At 46.8% G+C, this 16672-nt stretch overlaps 1 protein-coding gene and 1 long non-coding RNA gene across 3 annotated transcripts in view; one reads left to right on the plus strand and one right to left on the minus strand.

Moving 5' to 3' along the window:
- The window catches only part of Slc36a1os (solute carrier family 36 (proton/amino acid symporter), member 1, opposite strand), a 5964-nt gene extending 4902 nt beyond the window's left edge, over positions 1 to 1062 (minus strand). Inside the window, exon 1 of the long non-coding RNA NR_046034.1 lies at positions 834 to 1062. This is a non-coding gene — a long non-coding RNA (solute carrier family 36 (proton/amino acid symporter), member 1, opposite strand). The remainder of the gene's footprint in view (positions 1 to 833) is intronic.
- Positions 1063 to 7701: 6639 nt separating this feature from the next.
- The window catches only part of Slc36a1 (solute carrier family 36 (proton/amino acid symporter), member 1), a 32009-nt gene continuing 23038 nt past the window's right edge, over positions 7702 to 16672 (plus strand). Inside the window, exon 1 of one of the 2 annotated variants that reach the window (XR_879563.3) lies at positions 7702 to 7868. The gene's annotated coding sequence lies outside the window, so the exon portion shown is untranslated. The remainder of the gene's footprint in view (positions 7869 to 16672) is intronic. The other variant, NM_153139.4, reaches the window with a different exon arrangement.

Consider the following 16672-nt stretch of genomic DNA (forward strand, 5'->3'; position numbering starts at 1 on the left):
TTTCCTTTCTTCTTTTTTGTAATGAGTGCTGTCTCTTAGAATACTGACTGATCTTACTGGCTTGGTCTCAGGCAGGTCACCACAGATGCAGTGCATTCATGGGTACAATGGCTTGACCTGTTCAGAAGTCAGCATTTCACAGCACACCTCACCCCCACCCCACTAACCCGGTTCTTATAGCTTCCACTGATGACTTTTTAATTAATATTCTCATGGCAACACCCACGTATGCCAGTTGAAGATGTGCCGGAGTCTATAGAAACTGAATTTGCACATCACAGTGCTGGGATTGTTACACAGGGCCTTTCCATTCTCCTGAGTCACACATGGATAAAATGAGGGCTACTGAGAAAAAATATTCCCAGCATCCCATAGCTTTCTCTTACTTTATAATTTTAATTATCAATGCCCATTAGTCATACAAGTTATTGGGGTTTGCTGTCTACACACACACACACACAGAGCATTGTGGATCCTGCCCATCTGTCCTTCTCCCTTCAACCCCTCTTTCCCTCCCCTCCCTGACAACAACCTTCCTGGTCTCTAGAAGTCTGTATTCGTCCCCTTTGCTGTTGTGACAAAACACCATGGCATATCCAAATGCAAGAGGCAGAGGAGAGGAAAGCCCTGAATGATGTGTAATGCTGTCTCCCCCGCCGATGACTCAGCCAATTAGGAAAGAGTGGAAGCGGCATGTGTTAGAACTACAGAAACTGCCCTGTGCTAAATCAGCACCGATCACTTTGGCCTCACACCTGGCTTTGCTAAGTTGTAAAATAAACTTCCCCAGTATCTCTGGCTCTGAGTCCCCAGCGCTCTTATGGAGACAATACCTTTGTTTCTCATTCCCATCATTCCAAAACACAGGCTCAATGTCACGGTTTAGACTCCTGTCACCTTAGGCTGTCCCCATCCCACCACGAACTTTGCACTAATGAGCTGGTTTCTAGTGCGCCTTTCTGGCCTCTGCAGTACTGGAAAAGCATACGGAGGGCAGTTGGACTCTCTCTAGATGAACAGCTCACCACTCCTCACATTTTGTCCCTTCGTGTGGCAGATTATGAGCAAGGCTAAGTGAGGGGACATGCCTTCTCACCTGAGCGCATGATCTATTGTGATCAGGGAACCCTGAGGTTGCTGCAAGAACTCACAGAAAGACCCTGGCTTCTGATACTTAGCAGGAAGCATGACTGTGCACAAAGGTCTTCGCTGAAGGTCTGGCTTCCTGTGGGTGAAGCGAATGTGCTTCTGCAGACTGTCCGAAAGCCGCGTGGTAGTGTGATAGCGAGTGGTTTTGTGGCTGACCTTGGGCCCACCCAGTCATCTCTAGAACTGAGTGTGTTCTTGAAGCAGGGGAAGAAAGGAGGAAGGACAGGAAGCCTGAGAGAGATGAGCTCCATCTGCTCATTTCGTGAGGCAGGAGTTGGGGTGCAGGGGGAAGGGCACCTCTAGTAAGTGGCAGAGAGATGCTCAACCTCTCCCTGTGGCCCCTTTGTAAGTGCCTTGATGGGGCACAGAAAGAATTGCCCTAAGCTAAGTGACCAGAGCCCTTTGTCACCATTGTGAGGTAATACCAGGTCTGCCAACACCACAGCTGGGGATTTGGGGCTTGCTCTACATTTCATAATTTGTCTGGACCCGACCCCTGCAATAGCCCTCTTCAGCAGTGTTTTTTTTTTTTTTTTTTTTTTCCTGCTAGTTGGCCCTGAAGACTAAGAGTCAGGAAGCTGTGGGCTGAGTAAGAGGTGAGGGGAGTGGAGGGACAAAGGGAGGGACAATGACTAAACAGTTTCATCTATGGTATGTCCAGAGTACCTAATATGTTCTTGGAGATGTCCCCCAGTGCAACCTTACTTTAAAGGTACAGTTTGTTATTTATGTGTGTGTGTGTTTGTATGTGTGTATGTGCACACTGCCGTTGGAGGCCAGAGGAGCAAGCTGTGTCCCCTGGAGCTGAGGCATAGATGACTGTGAGCCACCTCCCACGGGTGCTGGGAACTGATCTCGGGTCCTCAGCAAAAGCAGTATACACTCTTAAAGGCTGAGCCATCTCTCCAGCCCCCAAATCTGTTATAAATTATAAATAGCATTTGCTTGAGTTTCCTGTTCCTTCTGTGATAACTATACACAATTTTTTTTTTTAAAGCACAAGTTCATTTAAAGCTTGGATGTTGGGAGGCTCAAAGCCACAGTGTCCCCAGGAGTCGGGTCCCTCTGAGCTTTTTAAGGACAAACCCATTTCCTTGCTCTTCAGCTTTTAGAGGTACCCGCAGCCTCATGCCCTCTCCTTCTGTCCTGCTCACTGATAGGAGAACATTTTCCTAACACTCTTCTCTCCCTTCCATATAAACCCCTGAGCTCATAATATACTCAGGTAGTCCTGGATAATCTCACTTCAAGTTCTCTAACTGAGTCACAGCCACAAAAGCCCCTTACCCTGAGGCAGTCTTCCCACAGCGGCTGAGGTTAGGAGCCATCTTTGGCGGCCATCATCATTCCATCTACATTGGAGTTCTGTAAACTTTGTCCCAGCTTTGACCCCTTTCGGCCTGAGAAAGTTTTGTGTGTGTGTGTGTGTGTGTAGTTTAGGTATATAGATAAGTAAAATAGATGTAAGCATCAAACATTTACTGGTAACAGATCATAAGTATATTTGCTTTAAAATTGTACTGTCTCTGGGCATGGTGATGAACAGCTCTAATCTCAGCACCTGAGAGGCAGAGACCGGCAGATCTCTGTGAGTTCAAGGCCAGCCTGGTTTACAGAGTGAATTCCAGGACAGCCAGGGCTACACAGAGGATCTGTCCAGCAGCAGCAACAACAACAATGACAACAAAAACTGCCAATCTTACAATCATCAATTCCAAAAACATTGCTTTGGATAAATATGTAATACAAAATGGTACAAGCATACATAGAGTCACTTCAGAAATTATTGGAAATTTACACTATCTCAAGTCAAGACCTTTAATGATTTAAAAAAAAAAAAGACACTTAAGTCAGCAACTAAATCATGATTTGAAAAGAATTATCTGTACGTGTATGTGTGTGCCTGATAGACTATATGTGCACCACAGGTGTGTGCAGGAGCTACGGAGGACAGAAGATAGTGTGGGGTGCCCTGGAACTGGAATTCTGGTGGTTCTGAGCTTCTGGGTAGGTGCTGGGAGCTGAGCCTAGGTTCCCTTCAAGAGCAGCAAGAGCATGTAATTTCCGAGAGATGCCTTCATTCCTGAAAGCCCAAATTTAAGAATTAAACTTCCTAATAAAATCCAATCCAAAGATGGATTGATTTAACACATGCTGAGGAATGATTCTAGGAAAATATTTAAAATCTTTATCACTCACAACTCAGCTTTATGCTTCTATAAGAGTAGAGTCTAAATATACAGTAAAAGCATTGCAGTCTATAGCCTACAATGCAAGAGTTTGGAATATAGCCACGGCCATGCACACAGTAGGTGTGCTATGTGCTCAGAGCTAATCCATTCCATGCAGTTGTGGAGAGGACTTGAAGAAATGCCCAGGTTCAATATAGAACCTGAAGTAATTATTTTTGCCACTGCACATCCAGAAACCTTTGACCAGGACTAAGTTTTCACACACACACACACACACACACACACACACACACACACACACACACACACACACACCAGTTAGTTACATGACGCCATCTGAGGCCACAACCCACAGTTTAGGTAGCTGTGCTTTATGCCATACATCCTTGATTATCCAGGATAATCCCATTACAGTCCTGATGGTCACACAGCCTCTTTCATTCTCAAGTGTCCTGGCAGGCAGAGAACCACAAAAAAAAAAAAAAAACAAAGATTATTTGCAATATTAAAAAAAATTTTGAAAGCTCTTGATATAAAAGAACAAGGTTTATGTCGGCTAGCCGTAATTGTATCAGGAGCTCCAGCTACCTTAGGATCTGCCTGGTTGTGCCAACCTCGGTTTTGGACCAGGGACAGGTGAGTGTGCCTCACCTGGGTCCATGAACTGTGACATCCCGGTAGTTTGATCTTGCCTGCAGGTCAGTGCACATTGTAAACTGATATACCCCTTGGTATCTTGGCCTTACACCTCCACGTCCAGGCCTGCTGAGTTCCTACAGGGTTCTTCATTTCTCCTTCACATGAGCAGGGTGTTGCTGGCAAGACAGTCCCATTTAACCCCAGAATGCATGGAATAGTTTGCAACCATTTTCCCTGGGACCTCAGCTGCCGTGTTTGTACCTTAAAGGTATTAAATAGCTTCCTTCCTTCCTTCCTTCCTTCCTTCCTTCCTTCCTTCCTTCCTTCCTTCCTTCCTTCCTTCCTTCCCTCCCTACCTCCCACTCTCTTTCTCCCTCCCTCCTTCTCTCTCTCCCTCCCTCTCTCTCCCTCCTTCTCTCTTTCTCTTTCTCTTTCTCTCTCTCTCTCTCTCTCTCTCTCTCTTTCTTTCTTTCTTTCTTTCTTTCTGACACTGGGGATGGAACCTAGGTGTGTCTGGTGGCATTAACCTGTATACCAGTATTGCATCACGTGACATGATCTCTCTCTCTCTCTCTCTCTCTCTCTCTCTCTCTCTCTCTCTCTCTCACACACACACACACACACACCTGGGACAGGCTCTCTGTCTCTAAGCTGCAGCTCCAGCTTTAGCTATATACTTTGTCACAGTGTATCTTTAAATACTTTGCCACAAAAAAGATTATTTGCAATATTAAAAAAATTGTCCTTGTCTCCTTTCATGTCATCAAAAACCATAAGAAAAGAATCAAAACAGGCTGGGGAGATGGCTCGGTTGGGAAAGTGCTTATTGTGCAAGCATGAAGACTCAAGTTTGATTCCTAGAACCTATGTAAAAAAGCTGGATGTAGTAGCACAGGCTTGTAATCTCAGCGCTGGGAGGCTGAGACAGGCAGATCTTTGGGGCTCACGAGACACCCAGTCTACTTTACTTGGCAAGTTCCAGGCCACTAAGGGACCCCCTCTCTCTCAAAACAAACAAACAAAAAACAAAAACAAAACAAAAACAAAAACAAGGTAGGCTGGCAGGATGGTTGAGCCTGTAAATGGGGACAGACACCTCCCGGTGGTGCTGAACTGGCATCATCCCTTCCCTGACGTTTGCTCCCTCAAGCATCATCCTTGATTCCAAGACCATTTTTCGTTTCCTCAGTATTGTTCCCCTTCTTTGCAGCACAGTCCCTCCTATGTCCCCAGCTCACGGTGTCCTCACGGTGCCTGCAGAGCTTCTTCATAACAATTTTACCTTTCTTAGCTGTTGCTCTAAGATTAACAATGTCAACTCCATTCACTCCACTTAATGCGTTCTGGAATCATGTCGCTGTGACTTCCAAAATACTTTAAACTCTAACAGTGCTGAACGCTTCGCTCTAGCAAAGGTCTATGATTGTGAAGAGTGACATCGTTCTTGGGATACTGACAAAAAGGCACATGGCTTTCTATGTCCCAGCCACAATGGTTACTGTCGTGCAACAGCAGCACGGCGTTCACTGCATCCAGGGCCCGGAAGCTTGCTCTGGGAAAGGGGGTGCTAGAGGGGCCACCACTCGTGTCTTGGAGATCGACCATGTCTGAATCAGATAGTGTACAAGGAAACTTTGCACGGGCTCAGGCTCGTTGTAAGACGTAAGACCTTCAGCAGAGGACATGGCAGCTGAGTGTATTGAAGATGGAACCGAGAACAATGTATCCGCAAAGGAGAGCAGTGGCTGAGTATCTGGCATCTTAGGACCCATCACGTTTGAGGTGGGATATGGGTGGAGCTTAGGGGAAAGCAGAACTGACCTCCTTCTGTTAGATGCAGAAGGAGTTATCCAAAATTTCTCTCTAGCATGACCCCTTTAGGTGCCAGATCTTATGTGATTTGCAAACAACAAGGGAAGGGGGAGAATAGAGTAGGGCTTCCAACTGAACTTTCAAAATGGGTAACCCAAAGGGAACTCAGAAGGCTGCGCAGCAGGAAGTGATGGAGACAGACCTGGGATGTGGGTGGGAAGGAGGTTACTCTGCCACACTGCAAGCCTTGCTGGGCTAATACTCAGTACACCAAGGCAGTCCTCTGTAGTAGGGCTCTCAGCAGGAGAATCCAAATCTCCCTAGGTCTTGCCGGATGCCACTCATGGATGGGGATCTTGACCCAGCAAGTGTAGAGTGGGACTCTAGAAGTTGTATCATTTCTTGTTCATGTGTGTATATGTATGTGTATGCATCTGTGTATGTGTGGTGTATGGTTTATATGCTTGTGTATGTATGTATGTATGTATGTATGTATGTATGTATGTAGTATATGTAATATGTGTATGTGTGTATGTGTGTGTCGTGTATGAAGTATGTGTATGTGTGAAGTTGTCTTTGCATCTCTGTGTGTGTGGTATATGGAGTATATGCATGTGTGGTATGTACTGTTTATATCTCTGTGTGTATGGAGTACATGTATGTATGTGTGAGGTGTATGGAACATATGCATATGTGTATGTATGTATGTATGTATGTATGTATGTGTGAGGTGTATGAAGTATATGTGTGTGTATGGAGTATATGTATGTGTGTGTGGTATATGGAGTGTGTATGTGTGTGTGGTGTATGAAGTATGTGTATGTGTGAAGTTGTCTTTGCATCTCTGTGTGTGTGGTATATGGAGTATATGTATGTATGTGTGGTATATGTTTGTATGAGTATATGTGTATATGTGTCTGTGATGTATGGAGTATATGTTGTTTGTGTGTGTGTATGTGTGTGTGTGGTGTATGGAACATATGTGCATGTACGTATGTGTGTGGTGTACGAAATATATGTGTGTACATGGAGTATATGTACGTGTGTGGTGTATGGAGTATATGTATGTATATGGTGTATGGAGTATATGTCTGTGTGTATGTGGTGTATGGAGTATATGTATGTGTGTGTTTGTGGTGTATGGAGTATATTTATGTGTGTGGTGTATGGAGTGTGTGTGTGTGTGTATGTGTATGTGTGTAGCATATGGAGTATGTGTGTGTGTGTGTGGAGTGGGGCATCGGGGAGTCAGATGGTGACATTGTCTGCTTGAGTTGTTCCCTCAACTTTTTTTCCCCACAGGTTCTCTCACTGAACCTGAGCCCACTGTTTTGGCTAGATCAGTTAGTCTGCTGAAGAGACCAAGGGATCCTTCTGCTCTGGCCCCAAGCTCTGGTGTTACTGGCACACATTGTCTTGCCTGGCTCTTTATATGTACTGGGAATCTTAACTCAGGTTCTTATTGTATCCAGTAAACCATTTTCCCAGTAGCCCCTTTTAAATTTTTTTGAAGCAAGGTATCTTTAAATCACCCAGGGTATCCTTGAACTCACTCTATAACCCAAACAGGCCTTGAACTATTTTTCTTCTCTGCTCTGGTATTGCAGTCTTGTACCATCAGGCTTAGCTGCACGATTTATTTTTTAAAAGGTGCAAACTTGTGATTATAAACCAGTAAATGCACGTTAATATATGCTGAACAAATAAATTTTAGCAAGGCTAAAAATTACGGATATTTTGCATGCCGACTTCCCTGGAGACTGCCTCAAAATCTAGGTCGTCTGCCTTAGCTCTGTGGTGGTCTCAGAAGCACTGCCCTTTCTGAAGCAGCGGCTGACGGCCGCCAGGTGGCGCTGCAGAACAAGGGTCCGGGAGGAGGAGCACGGAATGGAGCGGCACGTGACCTGGGCTAGGGAGCCAGCATCACGTGACAGGGCCCGGAAGCGGCTGTCCAGGAGGCTAGAAAACCATGGCTAGGGGTCGGCGCTGAGGCTACGCGAGGTGGGCTGAGCAGGAGCGGGAGCCAGAGCCGGAGCCGGAGCCGGAGCGGGAGCCCGGGCCGGGCAGGGCCGACCGGTGAGTAGTGCGTGCCCTGCGCTGCAGTCGGGAGTCACCTCCTGCTGTAGCACCTCCCGCCAAACGGATGCTGCTGCTCAGGGACAGGTCACCCGTGGGGTGGGGTCTCCCATGCACCTTTGACAGGTGTTCAGTCATAGTTCCCAGGTGACATCGGCAGTCACTGACGGCTAGCTCGGACCAACCCTTCGTTTGCAGATGTGGCTGTTCGAGCTATGCCCTTGCCTTGGGTCACAGGGTACCAGACCGCAACTCCTTTCCTCCGAGAGTAGGGGAAACTGAGGTCCAGGGCTGTGTGTGGGCTTCCGAGGTATCCCTGCAGCAGGGTGTCAGCTTCTGCAACTGTTTGTTTTCTGCCACGTTGCCATCTGCGGGGAAACTCGCCCTGTGAAAAGGCACTTGTCCCTTCCGCTGTGGGTCGCGCGTCCTTGTTTAGCTCCGCTGTGTCTGGGCTCTCCACGCCAGGCTTGAGTTCTGGGTGTGGTTCTGTTCACTGATGGCTTTTTCCTTTCCTTTCCTTTCCTTTCCTTTCCTTTCCTTTCCTTTCCTTTCCTTTCCTTTCCTTTCCTTTCCTTCTTTTTTCCTCTCTCTCTCTCTCTCTCTCTCTCTCTTTCCTCATCACTCAGCAGGCTTCGTTTCTAACCGTTCTGCAGTTTTGTGGAAGTCACTTAGAAATATGAAATAGGACCTGGGATAGACTGGAGGGACCAAGAGAGCTCTAGGGCATGAAAAGCACAGATGTTAACTTGAAGACCGCTTGCTTTTTGTTTTGTTTTCTGAAATTTGACAGATTCAGGTAGCGACTGCTTATATGGATGGAATTAGGGGGTGGGGGCTTGTTGAGTCAGGATAGCAACATAGTGTCCTGGAAGGAATTGACTTTGGGGAATCTGCAGAGCGTGTTTTAGCTTTTGCCTCTTGCTTGATGCCTTAGGTGACTTTGAATCCTCCCTCACCCGGGTTTACATTTTCAGTGTATGAATGATGGTAGGGTCCTTTTGTTATGAAACTCATATTTTTCCTGTTTGATTTTGTTAGGAGAGATTTACCCCCTCCTTGTAATCTGTAGGCAGTAGCCTACAACAAGAGTAGATCTTGTTCTAAAAGAATTTTACCTGTTTCTAATTGTCTTGAATCTGCCCCCCCCCCATTTATGGCTCAACTAGACATTCATAATTTTAGTTGTCTTTCTCATGACCAAGATCTCTTTTGCCTCTAGTTTGCATCCTAATTTATAGTAACTAACAGGTACATTAGTGCATAGGGTTTTTTTTTGGATGGAACCCAGGGGTTCCAAACACTCTGGAAGTAGACTGCATCTACGGCCGGGCTTCTTAAAAGCTGTTGTTGAGGTTACAAGTAAGAGGCTCGACTCTCAGCCCTTGGCTTTGACCTGAGGCTGGGCCTGCTCTGGTGGGGTCTGTGCTGCTGCAGCCTCTTTGTTTTTATGTCTCTGTTTTCTCCTTAAACCCGGTGGCTGTTTGTTCAGCCTCCTGCCTGTTTAGCTGTCTTTGTCTAGCCGGGAGTCTATAAAGGAGAGAGGGATTTATGTATTTGGTTATTCAGGAGACTACAGTTAAGATCAGTGCGGTAAGGGAAGTGGTTTTGAGCATAAAAACTTTCAAGGAATCAGTTCTCTTTTGCTTTGGACACAGCGTGGAACTCCTTGTCACCACAGGGAGTTGTCATTGGGCATTTAATTGATTACCTTGGGGAACGTTGTAGGTGAAATTGCTGTGCTGGATAGAGAGCTGACCTAAATACAGTCAGTTGTGTTTTCCTTCTTTATCTCTGTCTCCCCCTCTCCATCCCCCCCCCATTCTCTCCGTCTCTCCCTGCCCTCCTATCCCCCTCCATAAGTCAGAGCACTGTCACAGGCACTGTCTATCTACCTTTGCCCTTGAGCTTGCTGATTGATTTGGTTGGGCTGGCTATGAGTCCCGTGGATTCCCTTTCTCCACCTCACCAGCGCCAGGATTCTGAGGACATGGTTGTCTTGTCCTGGGAACTAAACTCAGGTCCTATGTTTGCAAGGCAAGATTTTACTGACGGTTACCTCACCAGCATCCCATTGTCTTGCTTTTTGCCCCCACGCCAACCAACCTCTTGAGGGTTTCAGCTCTTAAACCTCTCGGCTTCTGGTTGCTTCTTTGCCCTGACTGGAAGCTAGACCTGCACTGGGCTGGTGAATGGCTTTGTTTCTGTTTCCAATGGCCAGGCAGCTGCTGCTAAACCATTTCTAGAACCCTGTTCCTGAAGTGATTTCTTTTTCCTGTGGAGGAGAGCCACATTTAATCTGTTGACCCGAACCCAAGCCTTGGGGATCTAACATCTTTCTCCTTTGGCCAGATGCAAAAAGCATCCTTTGGCTTCACAGATCGGCATGTAAGGTTCACAGCATGAAAACCCCAAGATGCAGAATCTGGGGCTACTCGTAACACATTGCTCTCGGAAACCTGACCATTTAATCGAAACTCAACGAGCTGCTTTTGTGTGCCGTGTGTGTGCCCCACACATCCTTGAGGGGTTGCTTTTCTTCGTGAACTCAGCAGTCTGTCTGTGTGAGTCGTTGCAGGGTTTCAGCACTTGACTCAACATTTTCAAGTTAAGGACTTTCCCAAGTCCTTGTCCTAGTTAGCTTTATATTGCTGTGACAAATATCACAGCCAAAAGCAACTGGGGGAGGAAAGGGTTTATTACATAGCTTTTATTATAGCTTATAGCCCATCATGAAGGGAATCAGGGCAGGGACTCAAGGCAGGAACTGAAGCAGAGGCCACAGGGAAACACTGACTTGCTTCCATGGATTGCTTGGCCTGCTTTCTTACACCAACCAGGGCCACTTGCTCACGGGTGACAGCATCTGTAGGGCAGTCTGATGTAGTGGGCGTTTTCTCAATTGAGCATCCCTTCTCCCAGGTGACTGTGAGGGCCACTCCTGATTGTCAACTTGACTACATCTGAAATTAATCAAAACCCAAGCAGCTAGGTACACCTGTGAGGGATTTTTTTTAAATTAAATCAATGGAAGCAGGAAGACCCATTTTTAATCCAGATTTTTTTGAGGTGGGCCACACCTTCTGGTGGCAGTCTGTGTAAAGGACATGGAAGAAGGAGGTTCTAATGTTTTGTTTTGTTCTTTTTTCTTTTTTGGCTTGCCCTCACAGTTGCTGACAAGTCCATACTGTCACTGGCATTAGAGCCAGTCTTCAGGATTCTGGCATACACCAAAGACCATCTAAGACACATCCATACTTGCGAATATATATATATATATATATATATATATAAAATTTTTTAAAATCCTCTAAAGACTCCTGACTAATACAGTGACCCTGGCTTGAAATATCAAGTTGACAAAAATCTGGACAATCTTGTACAGTGTTAATTGGAAAAAGCACTGCAAAGTTTCTGTAGAGACTTTTTCTGGTCCAGGCTGTCTCCATGGTAACAATCACTACCATCACTGAGGGTCCACTGTGTGCCAGGCAACACATCTGACCTTTATCTTATTTTCCTAACAGTATTACAGCTCGATGTACTGGTGATATCTCTCAGATGAAAGAGTCCAGACAAAAGCAGAGTGCCTTAGCTGGGGTTGCCTTCCCGGTGCCAACCATGCAGAACACCTCCAGCTGACCTAGCTCTGGGTCTAGTTTGGGGCCAGGCATTTTAGGGCATGTACTTTCTGGTGGTAGAAGGACGTTGGTCTGGGACTCTGATTTACTGCTGTCCTGGAATCTTGGGAGATCTTTCTGCATCTGTGGCTTGGGTGGGGCCATCTCTTTTGAAGTCGGGCCTGGCCCTAGCACTTAGTGTATGTAGAAACTGAGCATGCTTGCCTGTTCCTTAGCCACTGAGCAATGCTGACAACAGTTGTCCTGTGGCTGCCCCAGCATGGGACTCCTTGGGCATGAGGCTGGATTGCAGAATATACTCTGGTGGCCTGGGTTGAGTGCTGGCTGCCTGATGCTGTTTCTAACTGTTCTTGTAGATGTAAGCCCTTTTCACTTCCCTTCTTATAGACCACATTAGGCAATCCAGTCTGTGTCCTCTGTTCATGTCGTTAGAATTTGCTGTTTGCTCTGGGTTCCAAAGTCCTACTCACAACAGAAGAATAATGGACTGTACTTTCAGTTTGCAAATAATCCCCACGGAGGGCTAGAGAGATGGCTCAGAGGTTAATTGAATTTGTCTGGAACTCTTGATATCTTCTGACCTTGGTTTCCCAAGTAGCTGGGATTACCGGTCTATACCCCTAGGCTGGGCCAGGGTTCCCAGAACCCACATGGGAAGGACACAGCTGCTTGTAAGACTTCAGGAACTTGCCTTTTCTGACACAAAATGCACATAATAAATCTTAAAAACTGTTTAAAAGAATTAACACCGGCACCTGACTGTTGTGGGAGGCAAAGCCTGAAGTGTAGGCATCAAATATGATTATATATTTTGAAGCACTTTATATAAATTACTGTGATCAGGGTCACCTAGGAAGCTCAGTACAACTAAAGCTGTGGAGTGTTGGGGTGCACACCTGTAAGCAACACTTGCGTGGTTGACACAGGATAGCAGAGTTTGAGGCCAGTCTGGGTTGCAGAGAGCCTGAGTCCAAAAGAAAGAAAGAAAAAAATAAAGATTCCTTGCACTGGCTGAGTCGAGCTAATAGATAAGAATGAACATTCTGTCTCATTTCTAAGTTTAATGTGATAGCATTGAAATCTAGCAAAAAAAAAAAAAAACCAAAAACCTTTGTTTCTTTGCTTCCCCCCACCCCCCCACTGGATCTCAGCCAAAAGCCCAAGACACAATTTTTGTTCCTCTTAATACTTAACTGAATATCTTTCAAGGTAGTATGAGTATAACACTTAGACAATACAAAATTACAAATTCATGAGGCAGTGTGTCATTTTTATTCTGGTGGATACAGGGTTCAGTTTCCATCACTGAGTTTGTATTGTGTCTCTGGAGCCCTTCCTGACAAGTCTGCCCCAGTCTCCCCCTGCAGCACTGTTGAGTGGAGATTTTTGCCCTGTCTTGATGGACCACACACAATCTATAAACCATGGCTATGCTCGAGAACCTGAAAGACAAGCTTGCTTCAACTTTCTCATATTACACAACCCTCATTTCAACCTTAACAGGTCCCATTAAATCTCCTGGGGGGGGGGAGGGGTTGGCAGGAGTTGCAATAGTTAATGTGGAGGGGGGAGGGGTTGGCAGGAGTTGCAATAGTTAATGTGGAGGGGGGAGGGGTTGGCAGGAGTTGCAATAGTTAATGTGGATGCTTAGCTTCCTCCAGGGAGCCCAGTGGGAGGCTGGCACAGTGGGGGAGCAGAAGGAAGAGGAAGTCCTGTGTAGAATGGGGTGGCTGTGTCCACCCTCCACAAAGTACCAACTGAAAATAGGGCACTGCCTAGACTTGCCAGAGATGGAACCTCTCTGTCCCCTCCCCATTCTATCTTTTTCTTGTCTCTGAAACAGGGTCTCCTATAGCCCAGACCTTGGATGCCCTTGAGTTTATGATCCTCCATATGACCCCATCTGCCAAGGGCGAAGTTACAGGCCCGCACTCCCTTACCTGGTTTCTGAGATACTGGAGATGGTACCAGGGCCTCGTGCATGCTAGGCAAGCCATCTACCAGCTGAGCCCTGGGGAACATGCCTTCTCCCAGGTCGGCCTTGTCTGTTTGGACAACTGTGCAAACATTGTAGTAGGTTCTTCCTGTAACAAGCAAATATTTCCTTTTTTCTTTCCATCTGCCAGTCTCAGCTTGACGGATCTTTGAGGTCCCAGGTAACAAGTCTAATCTGCGTGGCAGCCCTTAAAGACAGATTCTGTCCTAGGGGAGAGATCCACTTGCCTTTGCCTCCCTAGTGCTGGGATTAAAGATGTGCACCACCACATCTGGCTTAATTTGGTTTTTGAGACAGGGTCTCACTCTATGGCCAGACTGGCCTTGAACTTGTAATCCTATTGCCTCAGCGTTCTGACTGCTGGGATTATAGGTGTATGCGAGCATTCCTAGTCATAGTGGTTCTGTGGTGGGTGGGAAGATGTTGGGGGATTCTCCATCATCTGCCTTCAGTAACATTACAGTTCACGTACAAGGTTCTATTTAGATGCGTCCCGTGTGTTGGAAGAGACTAGAAATAACCTGATGTTCACATAAGTAATTACATCCTTTGATTGGAACATCAGAGCTACAGAGCCCCCACCCCCCCACCCCTCCCGTGCACATTCCCCTCTCTGCATTTTACATTTTCAAACTAAGATCATAGGAGAGAAAACTGGTCAGGGTTACCAAGCAAACTGGTGATAGAGGCCAGCTTCACACTCGGGCCCCTTGGCATGCACATTGACATCTAAGCTGTTGTTTCAATGGCAGAGGTTTTCAGCTCTCTACATTGGGATGCTTGGCAGGTTTTCTTTTCCTGGCCCACTTGTGAGTTTCTTCTCCCCTGGTGTGCTTGAATCTCTGCATCGTATGAGTTAGTGGAACCCTGAGACTCTTCACTAGAGGGGTGGGGTGGGAAGGCTCCTCCCTGGGGTTGCTGGTATTGTGTGCACTGAATGTGCTCTGTCTACACCAAAAGGCATTTGGGCTCAGGCCCCAAGGCAGTGGTATTGAGAAATGGTGGGGTCTTTAAGAGTCCCATGGGACTTCAGTTTCATGGAGAGATTAATATACTTGCCCAGTGAGTGTGTTAGTGACTGTGGGCTCAGACAGTTAGGAAGTGAGTGTGTCTCCTCCCCTTGCTCTCTTCTCACCTTGTGACCTCTCCTCCGCCCCCTTGTGACCTCTCTTCCTCACTTGCCCACGGTTTTCCTGCTGTGCCTAAAGCAGTGTGAGACCCTTGAGGGAAGCCTAGCAGACACTTGAACCCTCAGGGCTGTGAGCCCGTTTCTTGATACATTCCTTAGTTCCCGACAGTTTGTTACAGCAACAGAGAGTGGACTAAGACAGGCCCTGAGCTGACTTTGCGTTTCCCTTGGGGGGCTTTCCTGACTCACACTTGGTAGGAGAGTTTGTGACTTAGCCTGGATTGCTCTCGTGCTAGAGGCAGTGCTAGTTTTCAAGCACCCACAGAGGGGAGCCCTGAGCAGGGAGGCATCCTCTGGCACCTGATGTTGAGATAGCAATTGGAAAGCTGGCCTCTCCCCATGAGGTTGCATCTGAGAGTCAGGCTGGTGTCTGTGCGCTGGGGAGAGCCCGATGGAGAAGGACGGGCGTTATTGAACATTTTTATTGCTAACGTACTTTCCCATCCTTATTTGACTACAGATTCTTGAAGGATAGGAAGGTGACTTTTTCCCATTTAGTTCCTACAACGCCTGGCACTGCCATCAGTAGACATTTCCACACCAACAGGCTGCCAGGAGGGAGAGATACTTGTCTTGCTCCTTACTATTTAGCAGGACAGGTCCTCCATCTTTGCGGGGGAGATCCTTCATCTATGCAGTGAGGGGCTTGAGGAGACCTGTGATGCTCCTTAGCAATAGGCTAGGACTCTGGGGGCTTCCACAACTTTCACCTGAGAGAAGCCCCACCCTCTTCTCTTCCCCAATGCCATGAGCAGAGGACACACCCTCACTGTCCCTCAGCAGTACACATCAGGGAGGGTCAGTTCTTTTACCGTCTTTTAAACATGAGCAAATCTATAAACATTTAAGAGAAAGCATAGGGCTGAGAAGGCGGGACACCGTCTGTCCTCTCCATCAGGAAGGTCACAGCCAACCCTCATGTACTGAGGGGCTAATCAGGGTGCAAGTGTTTATTTAGTCAACATTTATGTGACATGAGAGCCTTCAGAGGAGAATATGGAAGGACCCAGGGGGAACAGTCCATCTGGGAGCTCACATTTCCATTTCTGTCACTCCAGTTTGCTGGAGCATGGGCAGCTGTATGGGAAGGCTGGTCACAGAGTGCGTGGGAATGGAAGTCAACTGCGCTACACCCCGCCAGTCCAGCCACTCAGATCCCTTCTGCCTGTGTGGAACTGTCCTGTCTTCCAGGTCAGGACTAAGAAGGCAGAAGGGACCGAATGACCATTTTGGGTTTTTGTGGCAGATTAGGGAAGAAATCTGGTTTCTGAGACTCACTTCATGGACAAAGGTTGGGAGGGAGGCATGGGGCAGGGGAGAGTCAACAGTCTTTGCTGTTGGGTCAGTGTCTGCAGTCTTCAGCTCTCCTTTAGTACCGAGTGCTTGCCATGCCAATGCTGTACTTTGTAGTCTCTACTGTGCTTTGGATATCGTTTTCTGAGCCCCAATACAGCATCCTGGAGAGGAGCTACTGAGGCAAATCTAGGGTATCTCATGGTCTCTCCTGCTCCCATTCCTCTTCCTCTGAGCTGTGGTCTGCCACCATTTTCCAGCAGTCAGACTGGTGCCAAGAAAAGAGGCCAGGGGAGAAGGTGAGCTTTCCTGATCACTCTGTCCTAACTTCACCCCTTTTGTTGTGATGAAGGAAAGGCCCTGATACAAACAAGCTTAGAGAAGAGAGGCTTTAGCTCAGCTAACAATTTTAGGTGATAACCCATTTGTTGTAGGGAATTCAAGGAGGCAGAAACTTGAAACAGTTAATCGTATCCACAGTTGAGAGCAGAAAGAAATGAATATGAACATGCTCATTTGATTGTTTGTGCTCAGCTTGAATTTTTCCCCCCTAGGGAATGGTGTTGCCCATAGTGGGCAGTGCCTTCCCGAGTTATTTTAAGACAATTCTCTAGACATGCCCACAGGCAAACCTGATCTAGGCAACCCTTCATTGAGATTTTCTTTCCAGGTGATTGAAGGTTGGGCT

Source organism: Mus musculus, chromosome 11, assembly GCF_000001635.26.
Source record: "Mus musculus strain C57BL/6J chromosome 11, GRCm38.p6 C57BL/6J".
NCBI classification, from domain to species: Eukaryota; Metazoa; Chordata; class Mammalia; order Rodentia; family Muridae; genus Mus; species Mus musculus.